The following is an 11,307-nucleotide window of genomic DNA, read 5'->3' as shown; positions in this document are numbered from 1 at the left end:
CCTGAATCCCTTGCTACATTTATGTTGTTACGTATGTTAAGATTATGCTAGAGCCTAGAAGTGCAGCTGTTACATGAATGATTGATTGATTTCAGGGTGCAACCAAAGAAATGTTCTTGTTGGAAAAATGTGATTTGCTCAAAGGGGGAGAAGAAATCGCGTGTTTCTACTTTCTAGGTTGGGCAAGGTAGTGCGGAGAAAGCATAACAAAGAATCTACGTTGTCCGGGAAAGTTAACGCAAGGTTTTGTACAAATTTGTGGCAGAGTGGCTAGGGTTGTCACTTTTTAATTTAATATGGAAACAAAAGTGGTGTTGGACTCGAATATGGGGAATAACGCAAGGTTTTGTACAAATTTGTGGCAGAGTGGCTAGGGTTGTCACTTTTTAATTTAATATGGAAACAAAAGTGGTGTTGGACTCGAATATGGGGAATACAAGTGCTTTACAGTCATGTGGTGTCAGTGGAACAGAACTCGGACCATGCAACAACTCGGAGGGTCCGTGTTTTAGCTTCCGAAATTCATATTTGCCTAACCACAAGTCGGACCATGTGATTTCTTAAGCAAAATTTTAAAATCAAACAACTCGCATGGTTCGATTTGTGTACTCTGAGTTTTTTCATTTTTTTTAACACATTTGTGTATTCTGAATTTTTTTAACTTTCTAAACACAAATCGGAGTGTCCGATTTGTGTACTCCCACAATTTTAAAAAACACAAAAAATTACTATGTTAAAGTATATCACTTATTTTTTCTCCATATCAAAATTTTTTAGTCTAGGGTTGTACATGGTTAGGTTAATCCAAAAATCGAACTTGTTTTTGAGTTAGCCAAAAATATAATTTGGTTAATTAATCAAATTGGTTTTATATAATAAAACTGGTTATTCATCGGTTAGAAAATTTAAAAATTGGTTTTTAATCAGTTATAAAAATAAAAATCAATTTAAAAAATAATTAGTTTATTTTTAAAAATCGATTTTTACATAGAAAAATTGGATTTTTTAAAAATTAGTTAAAAACCGACTTTTATAAAAAAATCGGTTGATTTTAGTTTTGGTTAATCGATTAAAAATCGATTTTTAAAATTTGATTTTGGTTAATCACTTTTTAATAATATAGATATGATCTTTAAAATTATTTTATTAAAGTGGTTAACCAAAATGTTGTTATAATTTTTTAACCGATTAACCATAATTTATTCATTTTTTGTACAACCCTAATAGTGGCATTGCCTGTTTCTAAATCAATTGATCACATCACATGTATATGTTAGTGTAATCAAAGAAGAAACTTCAACGCTATGATCACATACATGTTGCTCAAACCCGTTACTAGTTGTCCACTTTCTCCTAGAAACTTTTTTTTTTGGTGACTCTCCTAGAAACATTTGAGCTTGGTGATATAGTACTGGATTGGTTTTAGTTTTTAGTTAGTTTTATTTAATACCCAAATTCTTTTATGTATTAACTAGGGAAAAAAATCAGAAAATTAAACAAGATTTAGAATTATGGAGAGGCTTGGGTATTTTATTTAGCACCATCATCTCCAGCAGCAGAGAGCAGAGTCACCAACGTTTTTTAATATATCCTCCAAATCCAAGACGCGTATTACTGTTTCTTCACGGAAACAAAGCAGTGAAACACAGCTTCCCGGGAATTGCAAGTGAGATTCGGAACTTGGGACTTGTGCCCTTTTGTAGACCTTCAGAAAAAAGAGAATGGTATCACGTTCTATTTCAAATTTATTTAATAATTTATTAAAAAAATATTAAAAATTATTATTATTTGTTATTATTTAATTATTAATTCATTTTTTTAATTTATTTTATTTAATTTAATAATTTAATAACATATTTTATTTTTATACTTTTAAATATTAATAATTAAATAATATAAAAAATAAATTTTAATAACTTTTTAATATATTTTAATTTATTATTTATTATTACGAGTATTAATTATTAGTACATTAAGAATCACTAAAAGATAACTTACAAAAAGAAGTTATCTTCTGTATTTTTATCTCATTATATTAAGTAGATAGTATATTAATTTAAAACTAATAATGTTGTTTTTCAATTTAAAAATTTGGCTAATATTCCAAAGATATTTGATAAATAAATTATATTATTTTTATAAAAATAATATATTCAAATATTAAACAATAAAAATATTGGTTGACTAAATTAAATTTATGAATAAATTATTAATTATGTTCTCGATTTTTTAAAATGCTAATAATGATATCTTCAATTTTTGTTAACGACAATTACATCTTCAAAATATTTAAAAATGCTATTGTGAAAAAAAAATTTCTATATTAAATCGAGTTTGGTGATGTGGCAAACAAAAATCCAACATAACAATAGAAAATGTTTTTTTAGGAATTTGAATATGAGATTCCACATTTTCCTCGATTTCACCCAAAATCAAAACTTTAAGGCGATTCTTTATTATCATGCATGGTTAAAGTAGAGGAATGTCCATCTCAAATCCGAAGAGTCAATCAATAAAAAATGGTAGCTACAAAAAGGGTTCAAAGAACATAAAAACAAGTCCTACAATAGAACATGCTTTTGCCGTCTTCAGGTAGTGGCGTAAAGTCGAAGACAATGACAAATCCGAGAAAATAGTTTTTTAGGTGTCCTCTTTTAAAAGTATGTATGAATTTACTGCTTCATTTGATTCCCATTATTGAGAATCGAATTTTTATGGTTGACTTTTGTACTAGGCAGAAAAAGAACGCTGAGAGTTATTACTTTTAGTGAATGGATAAAACTAATGAAGATGTAGTCGGTGTAGAAGAATGATTTACGAATAGCACATCAGTAATTAATGCAAGTGGAAGTTTGAAAGAAAAATTTAACAATAGTGTTCAGATTGAGATACTACATGAAGATCAAATGATGATGATGGAGCATATGAAGAGAGTTGAATTATTTCCCTACATTATTATGTATGGACTTGTACTGTGTTTGATTATAAGTTTAATTTGTTTGGTTAAGTAGGACAAGGACACAAGGTTAGTGGTAGGATAGGATGTTTTAATAAATGTAATGTATCATTATTATTTAAAAGATAAGTTGACTTTGTTGTGGCTATTTATTTAACGGTAAATGAAATAGATTTATGCATTAAACTCAATTGCATTGTTAACAAAAAAGCATAAAAGGAGATTAAGGATGGAAATGGATCCTCTCTATTTTTTTTGTTGCCGGAGAGAATAAAGTGTAATCTCCCACCTTTAATTCTACAAGTGGGACCAGACATAAATGAGAGAGAGAATGCAATGAAGGGTGAAATCTTCCACTGGATACCATCCAGTTTTTTTTTTTCACTGGAGAGGATCCACTCCCGATTAAGAATCTGTTTGAGAAGTTTCAAAAATAATTTTTTTAACTTTTGATTTATGAAAAGTAGTAGTATTAATGTCTGGTGTAATTTTCAAAATCAAATTGCAGCTTTTTAAGAAGTTATTTATGAGCTTATAGAGAAGTTAAAAAAATGATTTTTCTCATAATACTAATACTTTTTATCACATTTCTATAAAATAAATATTTTTAGAACTGAAAATCTAAACACAAAATAACTTATTTATAAGCTATTTTTAATATAGTCATTTATTATTTAAACTATTTTATTAAAATAAATTTAATTAAACTATTTGCCCAAACTGAATCTAAGTACAACTAATTAGAAATTGATAATCACCAAATAGGATAACTATAATGAAATGCTAAGATATCAAATTTAGTAAGACCATAGCATTAACATCAAAAGTATCGTTTTGTGCATAAGTGCACAACATTATAATTAACACAGATTGTGCTAATACCAAAATAAATCATTTTTGCTGATTTTTTCTTATATAGTTTTGATGAGCAAATAATAATAATATCTAATAAAAAAATAACCAAATTAAAAAGCCTAAAACAGAAGTCTTAATACGAAATTTTAAAATATTAAAAGGTATCCAACAAAAGCACATAATCATCTAAAATAAACATCAACATGATCAGTCAGAATAAATTTATCCTTTGATATTTTTGTTTTTTGACTAATGTAACATGAACTAAGAAAATTTAGAAGAAAATTTAGAAGTGCTTGTTTTACTTGATCCATTCATAGTCTCTTTTGACACTGTTGAGGTTCTTGTGATGCTTGGACTTCTGAATCAATAGTAGTAGCTACAGTTTTGATAATAAATCTAATTTATGGATGCTTAAATGATGGGTTGGGTTTTGGAGGTATTGCTAGACTTAGAACTATGGGTCTCACATGAAGCTAGACTATCGGAGACCTTGTTATAGGCATATTTGCCCTAATTTTTTCCTTGCTAGTAGATGCATTAGTAGCAATAGCAAATTATGGTGGAGGAAATGGCACATTTGAAGGATGTGTAGTAGTGCTGGCAGATCTAGCTGCTCTCCTTACAAGATTGGATTTAACTACTCTCTTTTCAGTACCATGATTTGTTGCTTTAGGTGGAAGAAACAAGATTTAAGTGATGTATTACCTCATCATCAACTTCAGATTGTGGGTGGCCTTGTGTGAGCTCATTTTCTACTACATCTATTATTTTCTCCCAAAATTTCTCTTGCTTTGAGTCTGAAAGGTCATCTAAATCTATGGGTGGCATAACTATACCTTCTAGTTGTTGGATTTGTCCTCCCTATGATTGATATGTTTGAACTACTTGCTGTGTTGCTGCAGTTTACTTTATTGCGACATAATTCTTCTTCTCCTCACATGTTCTAGAATTGTGCCCCACCTACAAAGACAAGATAGTCTCAAGCAGTATGCAACAATCTACAACATATTATATATTCAACTATACATCTATTGTAGGAGGTCTCTTTACTTTTTCATCATCTGGCCCTATATCTATTGCACCAATCTCATTTGTATTATCAGAAACTAGAACTTGATCAATATATTCTGGTTTGACATTAATGGATGCTCAAAATATAGGTAGATCCTATTTTCATTCTTTAAGGTAGTATAACACATCTTAACTACATCAGAATCCCTTCTCAGTACCTTTAATCCTTTATTAGTTAAATTCATCCCTAACTCCAACCAGTATTTCTCATTATACTCAATATAACCTAAATCTAGAAACAAACCTTCAATCAGGAATAGATTACATGTATCAACAAGTACCCTCTCAATATTACTCACTAACTCACCGCTATATTTTCAGCTACCATCTTCATTCTTCTCAAACCTACCTATATGATGATAGATGAATATGATATATGTTGTCCTAGAAAAAAAATTAAAAAACAAGTGACAATCAGCTAAATCATCACATCAAAGCACTATAATCAAACCTTCATTGCAAAAATATTAACATAATCACCAATACTTTTAAGGTCCTAACGAACAGTTATTAAATAAAAAATATAAATTATTTACTGTTATCTTTGCTCTTTAATCAAAATTTATACACCGAAATATATGAGTTTTACATTAAAATATGATACAAATATATTTTACACAATTCACATATAAAAAATATATATATAGGAAAAAATTAATTTAAGACAAAATTAGTAATATTAAATTCAATTTATTTTATTTAGATAAATTATTCGTAATTATTGACCAATTTAGTTAGATCTATGTAATCAAAATATTTGATCATATAGTAATACTATTTAAAAAAATTATAAAAGTGATTATTGTTGTTCCTAGTTACTACTTATTCCTTAATTTCTCTAAAATACCCTCCTTTCTAATCTCTTTATTAAAGATTTTTTTAAAAAATATTATTTAAAATGATAAAATCTACTCTTAAAAATAACATTTTATTAAAGCACTACTATTATAGATATTTAGTAACATTTATCTCTTCATATTTATTAAAATATTAGTAATTATAACAAAAGTACATCTTAAGTAACATTTATGCTAAAATGTTACTAAATACATTTACATTTTTTTTAAATGTTACCTATTTCCTAATCATTTATTCACATTCACAGGAACAAGCAAAACTCTTTGGTCATTAAATTAAAATCTCTCGCTCTTCACATTCAAATCTCGCTCACGCTGCGATCTAATCACTTATTCTTTCGCGTGTTTGTTTCGATCTCGATCTCGCTGGATTTTAATCCCAATTTCGCTCTCGTTCGATCTCAATTTTCGATCTCGATTCTCGATATCTTTCCGGTGAGACTGCAGCCTTTGAATTTGTCGCCGATCTGCTCTCCTAAGTCATTGTTGCCTTTATGATCATTGCTGCTCCTCTGTCCTCCTCATTGTAAGTGTCTCTGTTTTTCACTCCCAGTCATTGTCACCAACTCACCATCGCTTTGTAGGTAGGTCATTCTTCTATCTTCAATGTGTTAATTTATGTTATGAATTTGTGGCCAACCCCTAATTTAGTACTTTTTTATTACAAAATATGTTAATATCTGCATTGATTTTGATTACTATATTTGTTAATTTTTATAAATTTTGATTACTGTAGTTGATTTTCAGGCAATTAAATTCCCTATGTTTAGCACTATAGAATTCAGAAAAATTTTAGTTATACACTTCTTCATTTCACTTCGGAACCAGAATAGTGCATTAGTAGTTAAAGGACATTAAAACCCAATTGAATGTATTTCTCACTAATTAATTGTATTTCTCACTCAACTGATTGAAACTTCTCATGATCTGCAATTGAAATTACTCATTTCGATCTGAATTGCATGATGTTAAAGCTTCTTATTACAGAACGAAGAAGAGAAACTTCAACTACACAAGTAACTTCTCTTATCTTTCACTGAATTTGTTTTTTTATTTGGATTTTCAATTATAGCTAAAAAATTATAATTAAGGGTTTTCATTGTTATGCGAATGAATACATATGGTGTGTTTGATGAATCCAAAATTTTTTAGTATAATTTTTTTATGAAAGTTCTTTGAGTTTTTGAGAGTGAATTTAAGGTGTTTGAAGAAATGCCTAAAAAACTTTGTGCATTTTAGAGTGCATTTATGAAAGTTCCTACCTTGGCTATTTCAGGTACAAACATTTTGCTATGATTTGTTTGCCTCACCGGATAATCTTCAACTACAGCAAGGCATTCCAGTTATTTCCAAGTGGTTAATCTATAATCAATTTAAATTTGTTGCTTCTAAAGGAATCAAACTTGGAGGGATTGGGAGTGTGCGAGGCTATGGTAAACGAGCAATAGGGTCTGGAAGATCTTGTCCACTTCCTTTGGTAAGCGATAGCTTTATCAGCAACCATTTAAACTAGACTGATTTTTAAATTTCTTTACCTAAAGATCTATGGTATTTGTATGCATTATAAAAACATAGTTGCTGCTTTAGTTATAGATTCTCATACACTAATTCTTTAATAATGCTTTCAAAACTTCATACCCTTTATCTTCCTTCTAGATACTTAAATATTGTTAACAATCTATTGTTGGATTCTGGAGAGAAGCCTTGAGTTAGATGACACTTGGATTCTTAATTTTTGAAATTATGACAAGTATGATTTTAAAAACTGCACCTCTTCTACCACATCAAGATGATAAGAATTTATTGGTCGCATGATAGTAATGCTTACATAGATTAGTTGTATCTGTGTTCGGATATACTTTTGTAGAATTGATTTAGTTAGAATGGATTTGGAATTAGAGTGATTTGTATTTGATAGTTTCTTTTCTCCAAGAATCAATCAATTATGGAAGTTATATAAAGTTCTTTTGAGTTTTTGCATAATCTTCTATTGATAATAATCTTTTTAAGTTTACTTTGCTCACCAAAACTGTGCATTTAAAGCGTGCTCACTTTTCTATATTTATTCATCTCTTAATTTTCTACTCAAATCAAATTAGTTGAAATTCAAACAATGGTTATTTCCATCATCTAAATAGAGTTATTTATCTAGGGGAGATTAGAACATAGAAGAACAGGGCTTGGTTGTAATGATCACTTTCATAGAAGTGAATACATATCTTTTGTTTGTAGCACATATCTACCCCATTGACATGGTATATTTTTACTGCTACTTCTAAGCATTAGGTGCCATTGCTACCACTTTTGAGATAAAAGAATGTAACAATCTCCTTGGAATGTGGCTTAGGATGATGGAGTAAAAGTCCGACATGGCGCACTGGGACTGCGACAGTTGGGGATAGCAGCAACACATTGTAAACTTGAGCCTATGGTTGCCAATTTCATCAAAGTTTTATGAAGTCAGGAGATATGCAAGTATGAACACTGCCTTGTATGAGTTTCTGCTGTTGCTATTTAGAAATAACCGAATATTGAAATCAGGTATGCGCTGATGGAGATGGGTTATGACTCACCAAACCTTCCCATAGGGATGGTTACACAGCTTCACTTGAAAAGATGTATGCAATTTGGTAATATTTTTTCTCCTAATTACTTCTGTCAAGTACTTTAAATGAGACTGACAAAAGAGGTATATCAGGTGAGGAAGCACTGTTGGAGTTCATAGAGAAGGTTAAGTCATCGAAGGAGAAGGAGTAGAGTGGACCAAAGGCTAGGCTGCCTGGACAGATATTAGCTAAAGATGGTTCACTATGATGCACTCCACTAGGCCTTTCCTTTTCAGAGATTATCAAGAGATTGCAGAACATGTAAGCCTAATGGTAGTTTGCTTCAAATCATTCACTTGTGTTAATCAGCCTTATCTTCTTAGGCTGCAGCCCTAGAGGGTGTCAAGGACATAACTGTGACCTCACTTCATAGGAGATATGAGTGATTCTACCATTGATATTTGATTATCATGTATCTATGTTTTTGAATCTCTTCATTTAGTTAGTGATGTTAAACTTATTAATCTGTGGTACAGATACTAACTATCATGGTGGACAATATTGAGAAAATATTGGAGAGAGGTGATCGGATTGAGCTTCTTATCGATAAGACCGCTACAACGCAAGACAGTGCATTTCACTTTAGGAAACAATCAAAGTTTCGAAGAGCTCTTTGGATGAAAAATTTGAAACTCCTGTGAGTTTAATTTCTTTCATATGTTTCCTATTACAGTAATTTATAAAGTATATGGATTCCAAAATCAGTAAATCATAAGGTAGAGGGCACCTTTTCCTTTTCTTGGAATTCTTGTCTTGATTGTATGTGTCTTTGGTCTTCAACATGGCGCGATTGATTTGCTTGATTGTTCTCATACTTTACCTTATTATCGCTGCTTGTTGTGGAGGCATCACTCTACCATCATGCAGATCTTAGTTGACAGTTCGACAGTTCACAAAATGAATCCTATGAATATATGTATCGGAGTATTCCAAATTCAAATTTATGAGCTTGAGCAGAAAAATTGAGAATTTAAAAACAGTTAGGTATTTGTTGGCTATGTTTTTTCTCGTTGCTGTATTATAAAAATTAAAAATACAAGCTGGAGCCTGATGAAATTCTATGCCATTATTGTGAGCTACCCATTTGTAAATGTGGATTATTGTAATCTTTTATCTAGGTTTACATTCTTTTAACTTTATATTTTAATTTGTATGCATTATGGCCTTTTTTCAATGCTTTTGTAGTTTGATTAATTGATGAAAATATGCTATTTGGTGGGAGTCAAGTATGAGAAGAAGAGAGCAGTTAGTGACGGATTCAGAAAATTTTATTAGTGAGGACAATATATATATAATATGACAATAATTTTTATATTTATATTTTATTATTGTAAAATATAATTAATTTTTAAACTGTCTAAGGAATAAATTTAAACACTAAAATAGTAAGTTAAATAGGTTTTATATTTTTTTCAATTGTCAATACAATTAAATATCTTTTTTTATATATATTATTGAACAATTATTTAAAAATTCATCTTTAGTAACATTTATTTACATAAACATACCAAAAATTTAAAATTATTTTTATAATATTAAACAAACTAAATATATTTTTTATGAATATATTTTAAATCTTTTATAATAAAAAATATTTAGTGGAGCTAAATTTTGGTTCTTTATTATATTTATTTAATTTTTTAATTTGTTAAGCACCGGATTAATAAATAAAAAATAATTTTATTTTAACATCTGTAGTGTATCAGTTTTTAATGATAATAAATTTATCTATTAAAATTAAATTAATTTGCTTTATATTAGTATTTTTATATATTTATTATTGATTAATATTTATGTTTTGAGTTTTTTTTATTCCTATACACTGAGAAGTGTGTGAATAAAAAAAAAAAAATTAGTGGGATCAAAATTATTTTTTAAGTGGGGGAAAATTTTTTTTTTATGTATCCTATATGAAACTTTATCAAAATTTAATGGGCGCCCCACATAATTGAATGTAAATCCGTCCCTGGGAGTAGTGATGGATATCGCAGAGTGAAAAGACCAACATTTTGTGATGGTGAAATTAAAGATTGTGTTTTGATTGAAGCTCCTTCAAGTTTAGAAAGAAACTTAGAATCATTGGTCAGTATTAAATATTTGTTCTCTTGTGTGATTGGTAAAATATTTGTATCATTTTTTTTTTAATATGAAATATTCATAAAGTTTAAGTGCTATAAATATCATGTTGTAGTAATTATGTTTAGTATATTTATATTGTGTATAATATAAAATAAATAATAGTATAATATAACTAAAAAATTGTTACTAAAAATTTTTTGTAATATTTTTAAAGTGTTATAAAAAATATCTATGGTAATATTTTTTGAAGTGTTATAAAAAATATCTATGATAATATTTTTTTATCTGTTATAAAATATATTTATGGTAATATTTTTTAAGTGTTACCAAAAAAAATATATTTAATATTTCTCATAATATTACTATAGAAGATTTATGATAATATTTTTATTAAATGTTATTAAATTTAAGAAAAATATTAATAAAACTTTTTAGTAACATAAAATATATTTAATATTTATTAAAATATTAATAATATATATAAATAATATTTTAATATGATTTGATAACATTTTTTAAATGTTAGCAAAAGTAAAGTACGTAGTAATGAAAGAAAATCCTACGGTACTAATAGCAAAAGTCATCATGTGATGATGACAGTATGTAACACAAGGACACCGTTTATGCTATTAGTGTGGTTCCCGTTTCTCATTTATGACATAGAGATTAATTATACATAATTAAGTTGTTATATAATAATAATAATAATTACAATCTCCTCGAAAAAATGTTCTTTCTCTTAATAATTTATATAATAAATAATCATAAAACACGTATGTCTTAAATATTAATAACATGCTCTCAAATATTTTTTTTACATTATATATTTCTATAAAATTTAGATTTTTCTTTTTTTAGATTCAACAAAATATATATTTCG

The 11,307-nt window shown here is 28.3% G+C and overlaps 1 long non-coding RNA gene across 12 annotated transcripts; it reads left to right on the top strand.

Annotated features, from left to right (window-relative positions):
* Positions 1-5,929: 5,929 nt before the first annotated feature.
* Positions 5,930-9,487, top strand: LOC112706193 (uncharacterized). 12 transcript variants are annotated; one of them, XR_003811239.2, is made up of 7 exons: positions 5,930-6,326; positions 6,717-6,758; positions 7,019-7,219; positions 8,090-8,217; positions 8,284-8,360; positions 8,441-8,609; positions 8,825-9,487. It is a non-coding gene; the product is annotated as an uncharacterized lncRNA (long non-coding RNA). The 12 variants fall into 12 exon arrangements; XR_003811246.2 differs by having other exon boundaries at positions 5,944-6,268; XR_011865047.1 differs by having other exon boundaries at positions 5,944-6,268; positions 8,284-8,372.
* The last annotated feature ends 1,820 nt before the right edge of the window (positions 9,488-11,307 follow it).

Source organism: Arachis hypogaea, chromosome 1, assembly GCF_003086295.3.
Source record: "Arachis hypogaea cultivar Tifrunner chromosome 1, arahy.Tifrunner.gnm2.J5K5, whole genome shotgun sequence".
NCBI classification, from domain to species: Eukaryota; Viridiplantae; Streptophyta; class Magnoliopsida; order Fabales; family Fabaceae; genus Arachis; species Arachis hypogaea.
The sequence above is the reverse complement of the archived record's forward strand: the minus strand, read 5'-3'. Positions and strand labels throughout refer to the sequence as shown.